General features: G+C 45.1%; 1 protein-coding gene, 1 long non-coding RNA gene and 1 other non-coding gene across 5 annotated transcripts in view; 1 reads left to right on the top strand and 2 right to left on the bottom strand.

Annotated features, from left to right (window-relative positions):
* Window positions 1-8938: 8938 nt before the first annotated feature.
* Window positions 8939-11248, bottom strand: LOC145723880 (uncharacterized). Its single transcript, XR_014149235.1, has 2 exons — window positions 10397-11248; window positions 8939-9041 (listed from the first exon to the last, which is right to left on the bottom strand). It is a non-coding gene; the product is annotated as an uncharacterized LOC145723880 (long non-coding RNA).
* A 511-nt stretch (window positions 11249-11759) lies between these two features.
* Window positions 11760-21491, top strand: part of HAAO (3-hydroxyanthranilate 3,4-dioxygenase) — a 28809-nt gene continuing 19077 nt past the window's right edge. The window contains exons 1-3 of one of the 3 annotated variants that reach the window (XM_081833462.1): window positions 11760-12494; window positions 13780-13923; window positions 16310-16671. The gene's annotated coding sequence lies outside the window, so the exon portion shown is untranslated. Of the gene's footprint in view, window positions 12544-13779; window positions 13924-16309; window positions 16672-21491 lie in introns of all 3 variants that reach the window. The other 2 variants (XM_081833463.1, XM_081833464.1) reach the window with 2 other exon arrangements.
* On the bottom strand, window positions 12536-12628 carry TRNAI-UAU (transfer RNA isoleucine (anticodon UAU)). Its single transcript is given in 2 exon segments — window positions 12536-12571; window positions 12591-12628. It is a non-coding gene; the product is annotated as a tRNA-Ile (tRNA).

Genomic DNA, 21491 nt, shown 5'->3' with positions numbered 1-21491 from the left:
GGCAGAAACCCAAGCCTCACAGGCTAATGCAAAAGGGCACTTTTGGGGGCACCTGTGTGGCTCAGCTGGTTAAGCATGGGACTCCTGGTTTCCGCTTTGGTTATGATCTCACGGTCATGGGATGGAACCCCACATCTGGCTCCCCACTCAGCGGTGAAGTCTGCTTGGGATTCTCTCTCTCCCTCTTCCTCTGCCCCTCCCCCACTCACTCCTGCTCTCTCTCAAATAAATAAAACCTTAAATAAATAAATAAATAAATAAAACTTTAAAAAATACTCTTTAAAAAGGGGGGGGCACTTTTCTGGCACACACAATCAAACCACAGAAGGAGAACTTGTGAAGCTTATCTTATCAGAGATACAAACACTTCCAGACCTCTATATCTCTTCTCCAGGTCTCATTAAATGTAGCCTTCATTCTCCCAGGCCAAATCCTCAGCTAGGAGGATGCCTGCTAGAAAGAGACCTTCCGGGGACAGCAGGAAGTTCTGGATTTATATTTTTTTATGTTTCTAAACAGAAAGAGAAAACGACTCTTCCCAGATAACTCAAGATAGAAGAGCGCCTGGTGGCTCAGTCGGTTAAGCATCTGCCTTCGGCTCAGGTCATGATCCCAGGGTCCTGGGATCGAGTCCCATGGGCTCCCTGCTCAGCTGGGAGTCCGCTTCTCCCACTGCCCCTCCCTGCTGCTTGTGGGTGCTCTCTCTCTCTCTCTCAAAACAAACAAACCAACTTACCCACCTCGAGATAGAAATTCTGATTGGCTCACTCGGAGTCACATGCCCATCTCCGAGCCAACCAGCGTGCAGTTGAGCTGATTGGGCGTGACTGGCCGAGTGCTCAGCTGTGCTGAGGGGCGCGGTATGTTGTAACCAGAAGAAAAGGGAATGGGGTCTACTGCACAGTGTCACTTTTCTGAAACAGAACTCAGGATCTTATGGCCAAAAGAGATCTTGGAAGCCTCAGGCCCCTTCCGACCAACGCAAGACTCAAGCTCCTGCTGCAGCTGGGACACTTACTCCCGTCACCAGCCAACCCACCCCATTTCTCAATGGCGCTGATCCTTTTAAAAAATAAATGTGCTTGGGGCGCCTGGGTGGCTCAGTTGGTTAAGCGACTGCCTTCGGCTCAGGTCATGATCCTGGAGTCCCTGGATCGAGTCCCACATCGGGCTCCCTGCTCGGCAGGGAGCCTGCTTCTCCCTCTAACCCTACCCCCTCTCATGTACTCTCTCTCTCTCATTCTCGCTCTCTCAAATAAATAAATAAATCTTTAATAAATAAATAAATAAATGTGCTTCCTTCTCGTCATCACCCTTGGGCTGTAGTCTAAGTTCATGTTCTTTTCTCTAGGTCAACAGTGAGTATATCTACTCCTTTCACAGATATTTGAAAGCAGCACATACATCCCTCTCCACCCCACTCTTCTCCAGGATCCAGATTCCTTGGAGTTGCACCTGTAGTCTTCATGCATAGCTCGTTGTGACGGGAGTAAGAGGGGCATCTAGTCCCCCGGATCCTTGAGGCCAGGGGTTGTTGAATCAAGGACTTGATGGGGAAAGGCAGGGAACCCACAGAGGGAGGAAAGGGGCCAGCCAGCCAGCAGGGAGCATAAAAACACATAAGGAGAATCCAGTTTTACCATTCACATTAAGAAGGAGAAGAAAAGGGGGGTGGGGGGATGGGCTAGCCCGGTGATGGGTATTAAGGAGGGCACGTACTGCATGGAGCACTGGGTGTTATACGCAAACAATGAATCATGGAACACTTCATCTAGAACTAATGATGTAATGTATGGTGATTAACATAACATAATAAAATAAAATTTTAAAAAAAGAAGGAGAAGAAAATAGATGAGATAAAAATAAATTCAGAAGAAAAGGTTAAAAGAAGGCTCAGAGGAAAATAAAAGAAGTACAGAGGGAAAGGTGGCATCACAGTTTTAAAGGGAAAGCACATCCTCATTAACAAAAGAGTGTGTAAAGGAACAAAAGGGTTATGACAGAACAAAATTTTAAAATATTAAGAATAATTCGGGGCTATTCAGGTAATAAAATAACAATCAGTTAAATAAAAATATATTTTTTAAAGATTTTATTTCTTTATTTGACAGAGAGAGACACAGCGAGAGAGGGAACACAAGCAGGGGGAGCGGGAGAGGGAGAAGCAGGCTTCCCGCCGAGCAGAGAGCCCGATGTGGGACTCTATTCCAGGACCCTGAGATCATGACCTGAGCTGAAGGCAGACGCTTAATGACTGAGCCACCCAGGCACCCCATAAAAATATTTTTAAGTGACTTTAAACATTATAAGGCTAGAAGGTGATGCTGAAGGCAACCGGACAGAGTCAAGGGCCAGAAGCACCAGGCAGGGCTGAGAGGAGAGTCTCCTGGGCTTCTGCTAAATCTGCGGTTGCCTTCAGGCCACCCCTGCAAGCTGGGACGCCTCTGACGAGCAGGCCATGCCTTATGTCAGAGCCTCCAGGAAATGCCCCGTCCTCAAATCGCTGTGGGGGAAAGGCATTCAGTGGGGGCTTCCCTGGAACTGAAGAACAAGCGCATGCCCCACCAGCCTCAGTCAACCCGGCCCCTCAGCCACTGCCTGCAGGAGGTGGATTCTAGAGGCCTCGTGCCCATGGATTGCCACCTCAGAAACCCTCTTTAAAGGTGATTCCACACAGCTGTAAAATTTCACATGTATATAAAATAGATACAGATTATATATCTTATATGTTATATATAACATATTACATAACATCACAAATTATATATCACATTATATCTTATATATAAATTATTATATACATGATTGTATATATTTTATAGATAGATATCTACCCCTTGGACCAGCAATCCCACATCCAGAATCTATCTTAAAAGTATACTGGCCAAAAATTCCAAGCAATGTGAACAAATCTCCTCACTGCAGCACTATCTCTGCAACCAGAAGACTAAAAACCACCCAAGGGTTCATCAGTAGAGGAGTGGAATGCCCACATGAGCAGAGTACTAAGGAAGGAGGAAGAGCTCTATCTGCAACATTAAAATGATCTTCAGATATGCTCTTACTGAGGGGTGCCCGGCCGGCTCAGTGGAGAACATGACTCTCAATCGCAGGGTCTTGAATTCTAGCCCCACGTCCGGTGTGGAGCCTACTTAAAATAAGAAAGAAAGAAAAAAAAGAATATACTGTTAGTGAAATCAGTGAGGGATAGGACAGCTTTTGAATAAGAAGGAAAGGAAGTGGAACACAAACATAAGTGCGTATTTGCCTGTATTTTTTAAGAGAAACAATAAAAAGATAACCAAAAATGTAATTTTCAAAATATTACCTATAGAGAGAAGGAGGAAACAGGACTAAGGGACAAGGATATAAGCTGGACTTCTCTGAATAAACCTTGTTTTATAGTTTTGACTTTGGAAGCATGTAAATTTTTTAGATAAATAAATGAAAAAGAAAAAGAAAAGAATCCCTAAAAATGTAAAACAAACTGAATCAAATGGCCCTCACTGTTTATCAAGCCATAACAGAAAAATTACGTTGACTTTAAAAACACAATACTTTGAATACTGCATTTGGAATATAAATTAAGGACAAAAGGAATCACAAAGGAATCTTAAACTGCAATCAATAATCTTATTGTTAGAAATAATATTGATAACATTATTTATTTATTTATTTATTTATTGAGCATGCGATGAGGGGGGATGGGAGGGGCAGAGGGCAAGGGAGAGAGAGAATCTTAAGTAGGCTCCATGCCCAGTGTGGAGCCCAATGCGGGGCTCCATCTCACAACCCTGAGATCATGACCTAAGCTGAAATCAGGAGTTGGATATTTAACCAACCGAGCCACCCAGGAGCCCTGATAATACTATTTTGAAACGTGTGTGTGGGGGGGGGGGGGGTGCATAGTAGGATAAAGCAAATAAGTAAATTAAGTAATTATGTAAGAGTTGTAAAGAACTAATATTTTCAGAACAAGACAAAAGACATCCAAATATAAAATTTAATGGCATAAATTTTGTAATTTTAAATGGAAATATCACTATAAACTCAGACTTTATTTTTCTCTTTTTAAAAAGTATGCATTTCCTAGTTCTGTCCACTGAAAAGACTTTGAAATATGATAACCACAGAGTAGCAACAATCAATTCTAGAACATAGATTGTGGTCTCCTAAATAAGAACATTTCCCAGCAAAAAGAACCAGACTCCTAGGAGAATAGCCGATTCCAGGATTGAAGAAAGAAAAATACAAAATGTATTCTGGAATATCTTGTTATGCTGGGAACAAGAAGACTATCAAAGATCTAAGATTAGGGGCACCTGGGTGGCTCAGTCGTTAGGCATCTGCCTTCAGCTCGGGTCATGATCCCAGGGTCCTGGGATCGAGCCCCGCATCAGGCTCCCTGCTCAGTGGGGATCCTATTTCTCCCTCTCCCACTCTGCCTGCTTGTGTTCCCTCTCTCTCTGTCTCTCTCTGTCAAATAAATAAATAAAATCTTTTAAAAATAAAAAAATAAAAAGATCTAAGATTATGTCAAAAAGACCCAGGAGCCAACTTTATGGCACTTTCTCTGGCCAAACATGAGACAGATCAAGCATCAACAGTGATAGCTGGGCCAATGAATCATGAGAACGTAACAGTCCTAAACACCAATGCAGCCAATAACAGAGCTACAAACTACATGAAGCAGGAAAAGGCAGAACTAAAAGGAGAAATAGAAAAATCTATGACTGTAGTTGGTTATTTTCATACTCTTCTCTCAATGACAGAACAAGTAGAGAGAAAATCAAAGCTATCGAAGCCTTGAGCAACACTAGAAACCAACTTGATATCATTGACATTGACAGAACACTCTGCTCGACAACAGCACAATACACATTCTCTTCACATACATCAAAATCAAATGAAAAGCAGGAAAACAATTGAGAACGTGAAATGAAACTGAAATGAAATGAAACTGAAAACTGGATATTTGAAAAAGATAAATGAAAGTGAAAAACCTCTTATTAGACTGATTAGGAAGAAAAATAAAAAAAGGTACAAATTACCAATATCAGAAATTTGCGAGGACATCACTACAGATCCTAAAGACAAGAAGGGAATATTATGTATAACTTCATGCCAATAAATTGAACAAATTTTTTTAAAGATTTTATTTATTTATTTGACAGAGAGAGAGAATGCAAGAGAGGGAACAAAAGCAGGGGGAGAGGGAGAGGGAGAAGCAGGCTTCCCGCGGAGCAGGGAGCCCGATGCGGGGCTCGATCCCAGGCCCCTGGGATCATGACCTGAGCCGAAGGCAGATGCTTAATGACTGAGCCACCCAGGTGCCCCTAAATTGAACAAATTTAACAAAAAAGACAAATTTCTTGAAAAACACAAAATACCAAAGCTCACTCAAGAACTGATCACTTGAATAACCCCATATCTACTAAATAAATTGAACTTATAGGGTTTAAAAAAAAAAAACCTTCCCACAAAGAAAACTGCAGACCCACAGTGCTTCACTAGTGACTTCTGCCAAGTATTTAACAAAGAAATAATACAGGACTTACACCCTGAAAACTACAAAACATTGCTGAAAGAAATTAAAGGCCTAAGGGTGCCTGGGTGGCACAGTTGGTTAAGCATCCAACTCTTGGTTTCAGCTCAGATCATGATCTCTGGATCATGAGATTGAGCCCAGTGTGGGGCTCTGCACTCAGCACAGAGTCTACTTGAGTTTCTCTCTCCCTCTGCCCTTTCCCCCGCCCCTGCTCTCTCTCTCTCTCTCTCTCAAATAAACAAATAAATCGAAAGAAAGAAAGAAAGGAAGGAAGGAAGGAAGGAAGGAAGGAAGGAAGGAAGGAAGGAAGGAAGGAAGGAAGGAAGGAAGAAAGAAGAAAGAAAGAAAGAAAGAAAGAAAGGAAGAAAGAAAGAAAAGAGAAATTAAAGGCCTAAATAAGTGGGGAGTTGTACGTTATTTATGGAATCCAAAGACTCAATATTGTTAAGCAGATAATTCTCAAATTGATCAACAAATTCAATGGAATTCTTTTAGAAATCCCAGGACTTCATAGAAAATTGCAAGCTGATCCTAAAGTTTATATGGAAAGGTAAAGGACCTAGAATGGCCTAAACAGTTTTGAAAAAGAACAAAATTAGAGAATTTACACTGTCTGGTTTCCAAACTTATAGTAACTAATACACTGTGGTGTCGGCATAACATCACACTGATATATAGGTCAAATAGAATAGAATGATAGTCCAGCAAAAGACCAACACATTTTTATGGTCAATTCATTTTTGACAAGGTGCCAAAGCAATTCAACCAGGAAAGGATAATATAATATATTATATATTATAATATGTTATATACATATATTATATATTATATAAATATATCAATAAATGGTGCCAGAATTGACTATCCATACACACACACACACAAAATTAGACCTCTACTTACATCATACACAAAAATGAACTCCTAAATGTAAGAGCTGAAACATAGAATAAAATCTTGGTGTTCTCAGATTAGGCAAAGATTTCTTAGATATGACATCAAAACTACCATCCATAACAGAAAAAAATTTATAGATTGAATCTCATCAAAACTTTAAGTTTGCTCTTGAAGAGACTCCGTTAAGAAAATGAAAACACAGGGGTGCCTGGGTGGTTCAGTTGGTTACGCGACTGCCTTCGGCTCAGGTCATGATCCTGGAGTCCCAGGATCGAGTCCCGCATCGGGCTCCCTGCTTGGCGGGGAGCCTGCTTCTCCCTCTGACCCTCCCCCCTCTCATGCTCTCTGTATCTCATTCTCTCTCAAATGAATAAATAAAAAAATAAAATCTTTAAAAAAGAAAAAAGAAAATGAAAACACAGGCAGGTGGATAGCTCAGTCAGAGGAGCATGTGACTCTTGATCTCAGGGTGTAGAGTTCAAGCCCCATCTTGGGCAAGGAGCCTACTTTTAAAAAAAAAAAAAGAAGAAACCCCAAGCCACAAACTAGGAGAAATTATTTACAAAGCATATATCCAATAAAGGAATTAGATCTGCAACTCAAAAATTAAAGACAGGGGTGCCTGGTGGCTCAGTTCGTTAAGCGTCCAACGCTTGATTTCGGCTCAGGGTTGTGAGATTGAGCCCTGCCTCCCACTTTGTGCTCATCATAAAGTCTCATTGAGATTCTCTCTCCCTCTCCCATTGCCCCTCCCCCACCCCAGCTCTTGAGTGTGCAGGGGCACACACTCTGTCTCTCTCTAAAAAATAAATAAAAATAATGAGACAATCCCACACACACGCCAAAAAAGGGGGGGGGCAAAAGATTTGAATGGACAATTCAACAAAGAAGATATATGAATGTCTAATAAGCACTCAAAAGACTACCCAACATCATTACGTAGTTCGTTGTATGTAAACTATTGTTCAAAAAAACCCTGTAAAATAAAAAACTAATTGGTCACCTTTGGGAATTGTGAGGGTATCAACTTATTATTCTTAAAGATTCGTAGAAAAAGGAAAAGAATCAAACAATATTATCCAGGCTTTTCTAAAGTGAATTGTGCTTGAGGAAAACCAAATAGTCAATAGAAAAAAAAGGGGGGGTGGTTTTTTTCCTTAGAATCACAGTCATAAATGCAGAACGAATAATAGAATTAGAAAATCACTATTGTGTAATCCTTAATAAAATGATAACTCTAGACAAAGAGCATCCATGGCTGCTGAAACCATTAGGTTAAAGGCTGAGGCAGAATTTAATAATGGATGGATTAGGTTGACCACATCTGAAGTCACCAATAAAATTAACATCATGAAATGTGGAACATTATGTACTTTCTCCTGTGATGCAATAGTACATAGTACCACCTAGAATATAATTCTGCAAAAAAAAAAAAAATTGAATCAATATTATCAAGCTTCTAGAGCATATTGTCAGGAGGGCTCAAAGAGCTTGTTATAGGGTGTCTTGAGGGTGCAATTGGCCAAATTCTGTGGGAAATTCTGCAGATCAACAAATAAATATCATAGAAAGGAGTGGGGAGAAAGGGAATTGGTATACATTAAGAGAAACTTAAGAGATATGTCGGTCAAATGCAATGGGTGGACTTTGTTTGGATCACGATTCAAGCAAAGCAACTGCAAAAATACCTTTCAGGGATAAGTGTGGAAATCTGAACACGGACTAGGAATTAGGTGATGCAGGGGCATTATAAATCTTACAAGGTGTAATAATGATACCATGATTATGCTTTTTTTTTTTTTTAAGATTTTATTTATTTATTTGACAGAGAGAGACAGCGAGAGAGGGAACACAAGCAGGGGGAGTAGGAGAGGGAGAAGCAGGCTTCCCCGCGGAGCAGGGAGCCCGACACGGGGCTTGATCCCAGGACCCTGGGATCATGACCTGAGCCGAAGGCAGACGCTTAACGACTGAGCCACCCAGGCGCCCCTATGCTTTTTTTTTTTTAAGTAGTTAGCTGTTGGGTATACATACTGAAGTGTTCACAAGATAAATTAAACCATATCTGGGGTTTCCTTTAAAAATATTCCAGTGACCACGGTGCAGCGGTAGGGGGAAATGTTGTGGAAATGCATATGTGAAACAGTGTTGATGAGTCTTGGAAGTAATAATGGATGGATACACGGGGTGAGGGTATATATACTAACTCCCCTACTCTGGGATATATCTTCCATAATAAAGAACAGGGGTTTTGGGGCGCCTGGGTGGCTCAGTCGTTAAGCGTCTGCCTTCGGCTCAGGTCATGATCCCGGGGTCCTGGGATCGAGCCCCGCGTCGGGCTCCCTGCTCGGCGGGAAGCCTGCTTCTCCCTCTCCCACTCCCCCTGCTTTGTGTTCCCTCTCTCGCTGTGTCTCTCTCTGTCAAATAAATAAATAAAATCTTTAAAAAAAAAAAAAAAGAACAGGGGTTTTGTTCTGTTGAATTTTAAATAGGTTGTATCCATACAGTTCCCAGCTCTCAGGCTGAGTTCTGACTTACTGAGAGTTCAACAGGAGTATTTCCTCCCTGATCCACACGGAGACCACATGTTCAGTGTCTGCGGGGCGCACAGGAGAGAAATGAGTCAGGGGTTAAGAAAACAGCAAGCAAGCAGGTAAAAGGAATGGTAGTTGGCACCTACCCCTGTGCTGTGGATTCATGGAGAATGGGGGGACCCTAGAGAACCGAAGATCACATGGCCAATCCAAAGGGGGCAGCTAATGTTGCTATGTGGGAATAGGAGCCCCAGATGGCCAACATCTCTGATTTTTCATTAGAAAGTTGAAATCTGGACATTTCAGTAAAATCTCCCAAGATGTAGGCAAATGATTAAAAATGTTTTGAACACTGGGCCGGTCAGCGCTAGAAAGTCAAACAAAACCTGTCAGGAAGCTAGATTTGTTCCACAGACTGCTGTTCTGTGATCTCTGACACCACACCATGTAATGCATTATACAGTGCCATGAGGCATTAATAATTGTTGACATTTTTACCATTTCGGTCACACACTGGGACAAGTGAGGTTGCATACATCTGAAACCCCCAGATCCTTTACATGCAAATGGCTGTCGAGCCAGGCATCCCCCACACTGAACTCTGAACTGAACACAGGCGCACGATTATCTCTGTCGAATTGCATATTGTCATTTGTCAGAAACATTTGTCTCTGGCTTGTCTCTACTTGTCCTCCAAATTCTATTGAATTTGCACTCCCGTCCAGCTTTGTATCATGCACAATAAGCCTGTCTTCATCCAAAGCAATTACAAAGCTAATGTCAGTCTGGGTTATGTCAGGCTTCTCTCCTGCTAGAGATCTCCAACTGTTCACCTATAACTTCACCCTCCCTTCCAAGTTCATCCACCTCGTATTTACACATCTGCCTCCTTAAAGCCACCCTACATCATACACAGGCCTAACCCACCAATCATGGTATTAATAATGCCCTTTCCTCCTGTCTGCATAATACTGTTTGGTTTTTAAAGCATTTTCCCATAATATCCTGAGTTGATCTTTGTCACCTCTCAAAGTCTTTAAAAAGCCAATCAATGTCACATTAAGATGTTGGACTACAAATCTGCCAGTAGTCTATTTGTTCATGTCTAACCCACTACTAATTTCCCAGCAGGGGATTTCTAGAGTAAATAGAGAAAGGGCAACTCATTTCACTTCCTTCCCTCCCACCTCACCATTTAACCAGAAAAATAGTCTCCTAAACCACCACCACTCCAGCAATACCCAACAGGGACAGAAACAATATTTAAGACAAAGTTCTAGCCTTGAGAGTTGACAGGAAGTGGAATGGGTTGCCTTGTGAAGAAAACACAATCTGATGCAAGAAATCTTCAAATAGGAGCTGGGGTTTTGTAGAAGGGATTCCGACATGGAGGCGAAGTTGGGCAGAATGATCTTACCTTCATTTATTTCTGTCCATGTGGGGAATCTGCTCTGTGCTCAGCTCTCAGAAGTTTCTGACCAGTTCTTGCAGTGAGTACTCTCAGACAGAAACATTCGCTTGGCAAGTCTGATCATTTTTATGCTTTGTGTATTTTAAAATTAGTTCCCTTTTAAAAAACAGTTTTTGGGGGCACCTGGGTGACTCGGTCCGTTAAGCAATTGCCTTTGGCTCAGGTCATGATCCCAGGGTCCTGCTTCACGGGGAGCCTGCTTCTCCCTCTCCCTTTGCCTCTCCCCCTGCTTGTGCTCTCTCTCGCTATCTCTGTCACTATCTGTCTCTCTTTATCAAATAAATAAATAAAATCTTTAACAAAAACAGTTTTTGGCAAATTTTTTTTAAATGCCAACCTTTCCACCATTGTTCAAAAATGAAGATCCATACAATGGAATATTAATCAGCCATAAAAAGAAATCAGGTAATGATGATACAGGGTAGGACATGGGTGAATCTTGAAAGCATTAAGGGAAAGAAGCCAGTCACAAAAGACCACAGGTCCTATGATTGCGTTCATATGAAAGTCCCCAGTAGGGGAATGTATAGAGACTGAAAGTAGATTAGTGGTTGCTTAGGGCCGAACTGGGGAGCTAGGGTGGGGACAGCTAGAGGATATGGGGTTGCTTACTGAGGTGCTGAAAATGTTCTAAAATTGAAGGTAGTGATGGTTACACACTTCGGTGAATATACTAAAATCCATTGAATTGTATACTTTAAAATGATATGTGATTATTTCTTAAAACTGTTTTTTTTAACTTAAGCGAACTTTATTATTATTATTATTATTATTATTATTATTTTATTATTATTATTAATGGATAGATACTTGTCTCCAGGCCTGAGCTAGATTTCTCACCATCTGCTGAGGATGAGCCTGTGAGCAAAAGGCTCTGGCTGGGGGAGGGCCTGGCCTCGGGTTAGGTGAGGAGGGCAGACGTTCTCGCATGTCACTGGGCATGAGGCTCTCCATCCTCGATCTGGGGCTAGGGTTAGTAGCCGAGGAGACAGACCAGAGCTCCAGCCTCCACCCACTTTCTCTGAGCCTTCTCGATCTTACTTCTCAGCGCTCCAGGCAGTCTTTCCATCCCAGGATTTTACTACCATCCTGTCCATAAAACAGGAGAAACCACTCTTTGGGGAGAACGCGTTTGGGACGACTGTCACCCCACTAAACTTGTTCCCTGCTCCGCCCACACCTCCTGGGAATGTGGGGCACACATCCACCCCATGGCAAAGCAGCCCCCACGCTTCCGAGGAGTGTTCCGGTGCTGGCTGCAAAAACAGATTGCCTGTCTCTCCGCCGCTCCCCCCCCCCCCCCCAGAGGACTTCTGAACCTAGCATTTGTGGCATGCAGGAAAGGACAGCCGCCACTCGGACATCACTAGAAGGCGTCTGCTCTCAGGTCCGCCGGCGAATTGCACCACCGCAGACTGACACCGGCGAGAGGAGGCGCAGAATGGGGAGAGGGGAAACGCCCAGTGCACATTTCCCAAACTCTGCACGTCGGCCCAGGGAGGCCTGTGTGCCTGGGGAGGGGAGAAGGGCCCGCGGTCTCGGGGTGTCCGCAGTTCGGAGGGAGGGGAGCAGCAGCTCCACTTTCGCCCTGCGCTGAGCCCCTGGCCCCAACTCCCGGGAGTGCTCCCCGGCTCGCGACCCGCCACCCACAGAGCGCCGCGCCACGCCCCACCCAGCCGTGGGCTAGGGGCCGTGGACGGGGAGCCGGACCTCGTCCCGGCGCCGGGAGCTGGGGCACGCCCGGTCGATTTTCGACCTCGATGCCCAGTGCGGCGCCCCGGGATCTCCCTTCCTTACAGCCGGTACTGTGGCCGGGGACTCGATGCCGTTAAAGGAAAGGCCTGGGAAGAGAAGTAGGAGGAAGCAGTATGCAGAGGTCCAGATTCGAGTGGCTGGACGGTGCGTGGGGGCAACAAGTAGCTCGCACTGCGGGTAAGAAGCTCCAGCGCGAGCGGCAGCCTGCCTGCGGCGCAGCGACAAGCGCACACAGGCAGTCAGCGACGGGAACTGAGAACGCTAAAGAGAGACTAACTCGCTCCTCTGGGTAAGGAGATAAAAGGGGGCTGCGGATGTCCAAAAGGGTCGTGCTCCAGGTGAGGCTCGAACTCACAACCTCGGCATTGCTCTGCATGTACTGCTGTATAAGTACCGCGCGCTAACCGATTGCGCCACTGGAGCTCCGCTTAGCCGGCCTCGCGATGGCTCTATCAGGGTTCACCCAGGCCCGGTACGGGCTTCGGCGGAGCATGCGCACTCGCGGCTCGGGGCTCGGCGGGACCCGGTCCGGGCCCCGAGTCGCCTGCAGCTGCGGTTCTCGCGGCTCCCGGCGGAGTGAGCGGGAGTCCTGCGAGGGTCTCCCCCGGGGATGAAGGGCCGGCTGGCAGGGCCGCCACGGGCAGGCCACTGGGGCGTTGAAAAGAGCGCAGCCCGCCTCGCCGAGCAGCGCGGGAGGAGGAGCCTCGGCCGCCGCGTTCGGCGTCCTACCGGGAGTTTCGCCTTCGGGAGCGGGCCCCGCGAGGAGCCGGGCGGGCGGCGGGCCTCGGTGTGGTGGTGACGCGGGTCGAGGGGTGGGGCCGAGCGGGGCGGCCTCGGCTCACCGGCCGCACTTCGCCGGCGGCCGCCCCCTGCCCGCGCCCCGCGTGACCAGCGAGCGACAGGCCCCGGCCTGGACTCCCCGCGCCGCCCTGGAAGTCAGCGGAGCCGTCCGGCGGGGCAGCCAGGCGGCGCCCGGGCCGGGGGTGGACCGAGGGCGGCCTCCGCCGGCGGGGCCTCCGGAACCGGACAGGGCGGGGGCTTCAGCATCAGAGCCTGGTCGGCCCCGGAGGTTTCCCTCGGCCCCTCGTCCATCCTGAGCGCAGGCACAAGGCGTGTCCCCGAAGTCGTGTCAAGCCACGGGCATTGCGGGGACATGACGATAGCCCGAACCTTCCAGAGAGTGCCTGCTAAGCCCCGCGTGTTTTGTTGGGCCACAACATATTTGTTTGGTTTAATTGTAAAACTAGTTCCTAGTATTTAAAATCAAGAGGTCTCATACAAATATCTGGATATCCATTTCTTTTTTTTTTTTTTTTCTTTTTTAACCAGACAAGGTCACACTGTACCTAGGGCCAAATTATAACTGTCCGGTGCCCTAGGCACTTTTGTCTTCGTGGACCCTTTCCTCCATTAAAAAACAAACAAACAAACAAAAAAAACTAATGGTATTTTATTCCTGCAAATAAAGACAAATATAATCCAGGCAGGATTTATTGTTACAACATGATTATTGTATTTCTTTTTTCTTCTGATTTCAAAAGAATTTAAAATGTGAACATTTTTGCGGGCTCTAGGTACTGTGGCTACTGTACCTAGTTGGTAATTCCGCCGGGAACCTGCATTCCCCGCCGGCCCCGCCGAACATGCACCCTGCCCCGGGAGGTTAGCGGCAGCCACCTTCACAGAGTACGCACCACCCTCCCAGCGTCTTTCTCCAGGTTGCCTCTCGATTGTCTCCTGGGCCTCTGTGGGGATGTCGGTCACCCTGTTTGGTTGACCAGAGCCGGGAGAGCAAACAACAGAACACTATGATAATAGATTGAGGGAACTAGTATGAGCAAGTGATGGGAGGCAGAAAAAAGGTCCTGTATGTAGTCACTTTGTTGGTGACTGCCCAAGGTAACAGGTTGTGTTAGGGTGACAGTGTCAAGCAGTAGGACTGTAAAAAGCCTTGAAATTCAAGCGGAACTGATTAGACTGATCAGGCAGACAATAGCAGTAAGGCAGGGGCCTCCTGAAGATGGTGTTTTTAGGAAGCTCGGTGCCCCGTGCCTACTGGGTTATCTGCCCAGAGAAAAGAGGTAAGTGAGACTCTCCAGGTAGCTTCGAACTGTAAGAGACATAAGTCCAGAGCAGATCCCATCAGGCACCAGGCAGGTGGTGGGATGCAGAGTTGTTTGGAACACGCCAGGATTAGGGCTCCTTGGAGCATGCCTGGCCAAGTCCAGAATACTTTGAGGGCAGCAGAGAGTGAGACTTTGAAATAAATGAGTTGGAACAGGCTATTAACGTAACCACATGGTTTCTCTGAGGTGGGAATACTTTTTCAAATTTTTAAATTTTATGTTTATTTTTAAAGGTTTAACTTTTCTTTAAGATCTAATTTTTAAGTAATCTCTACACCCAATGTAGGGCTCGAACTCACAACCCCGAGATCAAGACTTGCATGCTGCACCTACGGAGCCAGCCAGGTGCCCCAAATTTTTAAATTTTAAATTGGAAAGGGTTAATTTCCTGATGAACAAGAAAGTAAGTCGTGGACCTATACTTAGTGTCTTCTCAAATCCAGTAGCATCTCCAGAGTCTGCTCTTCCTCCCTCCAAGTCCCTCAGGTAGAACACACCTGGTGAACCACAAGCAGCAAGGTTGGCCCCTGGTGGTCCACTTCCCTCTCACTTCTCCCATCCTGGATTTACTCTTTCATTGGTTCAGCAGATATTAACTGATCCTGGTTGCATGAGAGGGGAAGGCAGCCTCATACAGACTTTGGGAACTAAAATAGCTTAGTCCCCAAAGAAAGTGGGGCTCTAAAGGAAGGACCTAGTAAAGGCAATGCTGAACCTGGAGGGGGACAGTGTCAGAACCTCTGCTACCAGAGAGATTTTTTCCAGCAAGAAGTCTCCTAAGACCTTCAAATCACTTAAACTCATATGGACTGACTCTGGAGAGCCATGAATTAAGAGTCTGAGCTGTGACCCTCCCTGGTTGTGTGACCTTAAGTCAATCTCTTACCCTCTCTGGACCTCAACTTCTTCATCTATAATCTGAGGGATCTAGACCAAATAAGAGCTTTCTAGCCTATCTTGACTGGAAAACTCTTTTTATCATGTATATACTTGCCAACACCTTGAGATTATTAAATCATGTAATAATTTTTATGATGTGTTATAATTAGTTATTTTAAAAATAGTTATTTTAGGGGCGCCTGGGTGGCTCAGTCGTTAAGCGTCTGCCTTCGGCTCAGGTCATGGTCCCAGGGTTCTGGGATTGAGCCCTGCGTTGGGCTCCCTGATCAGAGGGAAGCCTGCTTCTCCCTCTCCCACTCCCCCTGCTTGTGTTCCCTCTCTCGCTGTATCTCTCTCTGTCAAATAAATAAATAAAATCTTAAAAAAAAAAGTGTATGAAATTTAATGACTCATTATAGCATCAAAAATGAACAAAAACTGCTTTTCTAAATGAATGTTTGGGATTTGTGCTTTTTGCACTTTAAAAAAACTGGTTTATTTTTATTACTCTCATGTTTAAATGTTAAAATGGCATGTTTTTGTGTCTCATGTTTTTGTGTCCAAACGATGAGATAAAACAGAAGGGTTCAGGCTGCTATATGCAAGCATCATTCTGCAAATAATATTTAGTGGGTCTGGCTCATGTTTATTCCTAATAATGAAAGGCTATATTGGATAGAACGGTCGCTCTATTTTCTCTTTTTTGGCTTTGGTTTCTGACATAGAAGAGATATCAGGATGAGCCAGATAAACATTTTGATCAACTGAATGCAATTTGCACGTCTATTGAATGAAGATCATCTTGAGTCATATTGTGGAATTTTCATGTTATGGTCTTCATTTGCTTTATTTCAGCAAACTTTTCACATTTTACATTTTTAGCCAGCATTCCATTGTGAGCATATATTAAGCAGTTTAGGACTAAAAAGAGTTGCCATCGAGTAGTCAAAACCCACATAGGACCCACAGGAGTGGCTGAGTCATATGCACATATCTGGGGGCTGCTGCAGGTGTGGGGAAATGCATTGGGAGGCTCCCAGAGGGATCCCATTTTCATGCGGCAAGAGGTTGAAGAATTCCTTTCATTACTTTTTTTCAGACTAGAAGTTTAAAAGATGTCACTGCCACCAATAACAGTGCAGAACACTTTGAATGCCCTTCAGAGCCCCTGGCACCAGACAGCATCTGAGATCCCCTCCTATGCTGATTAGCCCACAATCCTCTCTGGCACCACGTGGGCAAAAGACCCTTTATTTTCCCTGAGGAGGAGAAAGATGTGTGGCTCCCAAGGCCCAACCTCCAGGGAAGTGTGAAGCAGACTGAACTGATTATACTCAGGAGTGGAGCAGGATAATTTGGGGAAACACAGAGCCCTTCACTCTGGATTGACGCTGAACTGAAGATCTGATAAGAGCCCATCAGATGAGAAGAAACTTAAAAGATTGCTAACACCCAACGCTGGTAAGAGTGTGGGAAACGGACACTGTTGTTTTTTGTTTTTAAGACAGGTCAGCAGAATCTCTCCAATGCATATATCCTTTGACCCAGCAGTTCTGCCTCTAGGAATCTGTCCTTTAGAGACACTCATTCATGGGAACAAATATACCATATTTCACCAACTCTAAGATGCCCTAAACTGGGAAATATACCATTATTTTATGTACCAGTAAGAGAGAAAAAAGTGCTGCCATTTTAACTGTGATGCTGTGCTTTCATATCACTTTGACTTTTTATTATAAACTTATTTAAGAAGCTCCCTTAGGGATCCCTGTGTGGCTCAGTTGGTTAAGTGTCTGCCTATAGCTCAGGTCATGATCCCAGGTCCCGCATCGGGCTCCTTGCTCAGTGGGGAGTCTGCCCTTCCCTCTGCCTGCCGCTCCCCCCGCTTGTGCTTTCTCTCTCTCTGTCAGGTAAATAAATAAGATCTTTTTTTGTTTTTTAAACGCTCTTTTAGACAGACTCAGACGTACCTTTTTTTTTAAATCATATATTACTCTTGCCAGAGACACGCTTTCCTCATCCCCCGAGCAACAGCTTAGCCAGTGAGAAGCCACCACACTTGGAACTCCCAGTTTATTCCAAGGGACTTTTAGTTTATAACAGCCTTCCCAACTTACTCCTTTTCTCGTTAAAAGAGTGTACCTCTCCATTGTTCCCCAGACTTGCCTACGGTTTTGTCCCAGCTTGTTTGTCCCAGATTGCTATTCTCTTTTATTCCCGAATAAACCCATCTTTTGCTGGTAAAATAAACTGGCAGTTTTTATTTGTAAGGTTAACAACACATGGTTTAGCTATTCTCCTATTAATGGACATCTTGGATGATTTCCTGCTTGGAGCTTTTTTTTTTTTTTTAAAGATTTTATTTATTCATCTGACAGAGAGAGACACAGCAGGAGAAGGAACACAAGCTGAGGAGTGGGAAAGGGAGAAGCAGGCTTCCCGCGGAGCAGGGAGCCCCGCGGGCTCCATGCGGGGCTCCATGCGGGGCTCGATCCCAGAACCCTGGGATCATGACCCGAGCCGAAGGCAGACACTTAACCGACTGAACCACCCAGGCGCCCCTGCTTGGAGCTTTCATAAATAAAGTTGCCAAGAGCATTCTTGTGCATGGCTTCTCATTTTCATTCCTTTTGGGTAAATACAGGAGTGAAATTGCTAGATCATAAGGTAGGATTATGTATAGTTTTTGTAAAAGCATTTTTTTAACTTTTTAAAAAAGATTTTATTTATTCATTTGACACAGAGAGAGAGTGAGCACAAGCAGGGGGAGCAGCAGAGGGAGAGGAAGAAGCAGACTCCCTGCTGATCAGGGAGCTCGATCCCAGGACCCTGGGATCATGACCTGAGCGGAAGGCAGATACTTAACCAACTGAGCCACCCAGGCGACCCGTAAAAGCATTTTTTTATTGCAAAACTTATAAACATAAAAATTTGCCATTTTAGCCATTTTTAAGTGCACAATTCAGTGGCATTAAGCACATTTACATTGTTATGCAACCATCACCACCATCCATCTCCATCTGCCCCTTTCTTAATTTGATTTTTTGTTTTGCTGTTGAGCTTTAGGAGTTCTTTATATATTCTGGATATTAATCCCTTACTAGATATATGATTTGCAAATATTTTCTCCCATTTTGTGGGTTGCCTTTTCACTCTCTTGATAGTGACCTTTGATGTGCAAAAGTTTTTAACTTTGATGAAGTTCAATATTTTATAAGAGACTGCCAGACCCTTATTTCCAAAGTAGTTGTGCCATTTTACACTCTCACCAGCGATGTTGAGCATTTCAATTGCTCTACATCCTTGTCAATGCTTGATATTGTCAGTTTTTAACTGTATTAATTCTACTAGGTATGTAATAGTATCTCCTTGTAGATTTAATTTGTATATCCTTGATGGCTAATGGTGTTGAGCATTTTTGTTGTACCTATTGGCTATTTGTATATCTTTGTGAAATGTTTGTTCACATCTTTCACCCATTATTTTGTTGGCTTTTTTGGAGGGGGTGGTTTGGGTCTTTTCTATTAAGTTGTAGGAGTGACTGATATTTCTCAGTTTCTTCATCTGCAGGTAGCAGGTATGAATTCCTCCAGGACACATGGACTCCAAGAAATACCTAGGTTGGCCACTGTCCACAGTGCCCTGGATTCATAAGAGCCCCACTCTCATCCAAAGCATGTAGGTTCCATGCCAGGAAAAATTAAGGGAATGCCACAGGATGTTGGGGGTGGGTGGAGAGGTGGGGTGGTGGGGAGTGTCTACCAGTGATTTGAAGGGAGGGAGCATTCAGTGGCTCCTGGCAAAGATAAGCTGTAGAATATCTCCATGGGAGGGAGGAGGGAGGAAAGAGTAGGGGAGAGCCCACTGGCCCTGGAGCCAGAGAAAATGGAAATGGAGCAGACATACAAGCTAAACTGAAAGCAGAGCTAGCCTATGAATGTCTCCCCAAGGACCTTCCACCTGTGAGGTGACAGGGAGACATAAACTTCCTGTTCTATTTACAGAGCCCTGGGAAACAAACAGTGACCACAGTGCAGATGAAGGGCGTTCTCCTAACCTGCCCTGCCCTGTCTAGTAGGGTCTCAGCTGAGGTCACAGACTGCTCCATCCCAGGGCCAACAGCCAACTGTGATCACATTAGAGAGGCAATATACTGGAGGGCCAACCACTTTTATTATTTGATGCCCTGATCTTAGGACCTAACCCTCCCTGAGTTGCAAATCACAACTATAAACAAAAAAATTTTTTTAAGAGAGAGAGGGAGGAGGTGGGGAGGGGCAGAGGGAGAGGGAGAGAGAGAATCTTAAGCAGGCTCCACGCAGTGCAGAGCCCATGGGGGGGTGCCTGAGATCATGGCCTGGGCCGAAATCAAGAGTTGGACACCTAACCAACTGAGCCATCCAGGCGCCCCAACAAATCTTTTATTTTATTTTTTTTAAGATTTTATTTATTTTTTGACAGAGAGAGAAAGACAGTGAGAGAGGGAACACAAGCAGGGGGAGTGGGAGAGGGAGAAGCAGGCTTCCCACTGAGCAGGGATCATGACCTGAGCCAAAAGCAGACGCTTAACAACTGAGCCACCCAGGCGCCCCCCCAACAAATCTTTTAATATATAAAATTAAGCATATAAAAATATGCCAGTCAGGAGACAGAAACCAAGCCAGTTATTTAACAAAGTATTTACTACAGAGAACTATTGGCAAGGTTGTTTTCTTTTGTTTTAATTTATTTACTTGAGATAGAGAGAGAGAGTGCGAGCATGAATGGGGGAGGGGCAGAGGGAGAGGGAGAAGCAGACTCCCCACTGAGCAGGGATCCCAGGACCCTGAGATCATGACCCGAGCTGAAAGCAGACGCTTAACCTCCTGAGCCACCCAGGCGCCCCTATTAGCTAGGTTTAAGGTTGCTAACTAGGTAACTGAAAAGCCAAAAAAAAGAGTTCTACAGTATCAGACACCACAGGAGCTGGAAGAAGCAGCTACCATCCTTAGGGCTGAGGGCAACCAAAGAAGGAACAATTACTAAAACTTGGAAGGTAGGGGAGGACTTGCGCAGAATTGAAACTGACCTCCGAGGGGGCACACCAGCTTCTCGTGTTGGTATCTCTGATGCGGTCACTTTAAAGCTGATTCCTCAAGAACAGGGAAACTGCAAGTTGCAGAGGACAGGACAGGGAAGCTAAGGGAAGGACCCAGGGTGTAGAGCTCAGGAGCCACAGGCAGGCAGGGCACGGACAGAAAACAATCAGGGAGGAGCCAGCCCCCCCAACCCCGTTACCCCCACCCCCATCCTTGCAGACCCCCTCCCTTACCTCCATCTGGCAGGGCCTAATAGAACCAGCTGGGAAGCATCAATGGAGTTTGCAGCATCCCAGCCCCTGCATCATAATGCAGAATATAAACCATGGGTTTGGAGCTGAGAGACAATAAGTTAATAACTGGCACAAAGGACTTCATATCACACAGAATGGAGTAACCCTGCAGGCAAACAGGAACATTTTGAGAACAACCCACCCATCCTCTGTTCACCCAGAAAGACGAGGGTTATCTTACGAGCAGAAGAGACCAAAGGTCCAAGCATCTGCCATATTGGTTTTCCCTTTGTGACTCCCTTTGGTGGTTCTAGCTCAGTGGTTCCCAAGCTTTCATGTCTAAGAATTACTGCATACTGTGCTTTATAAGGGATATAAAAAATATTCTAATTTGATTTTAACTATATGCAACTTTTGCCTTACTAGATTTAGAACCAAATCCCCCCAACATCACCATACCCCAGCCCCACTGGAGTGGATTAGAAGCAGAACTCTTTTTTTTTTTTTTTAAGATTTTATTTATTTATTTGACAGAGAGAGACACACAGCGAGAGAGGGAACACAAGCAGGGGGAGTGGGAGAGGGAGAAGCAGGCTTCCCGGTGAGCAGGGAGCCCGATGTGGGGCTCGATCCCAGGACCCTGGGATCATGACCTGAGCCGAAGGCAGACACTTAACGACTGAGCCCCCCAGGCGCCCCGAGGCAGAACTCTTTAAAAGGAAACACTGTAAGGGACGTCTGAGTGGCTCAGTTGATTAAGCGTCTGCCTTCGGCTCAGGTCATGATCTCAGGGTCCTGGGATTGAGTCCAGCATCCAGCTCGCTGCTCAGCGGGGAGTCTGCTTCTCCCTCAGCCTCTCCCTCCCCCCTGCTCATGCTCTCTCAGAAAAATAAAAAGAAATAAAGAAACATTGTATACAGTGGGGGGAAAGCCTTATATTCCATATTCCAGTGCTTCTACTTACCAGCTG

This window comes from Leptonychotes weddellii, chromosome 10 (genome assembly GCF_054177405.1).
Source record: "Leptonychotes weddellii isolate Sample4059 chromosome 10, ASM5417740v2, whole genome shotgun sequence".
Taxonomy (NCBI): Eukaryota; Metazoa; Chordata; class Mammalia; order Carnivora; family Phocidae; genus Leptonychotes; species Leptonychotes weddellii.
Note: the sequence above shows the minus strand (reverse complement) of the source record. Positions and strands in the feature narration are given on the sequence as shown.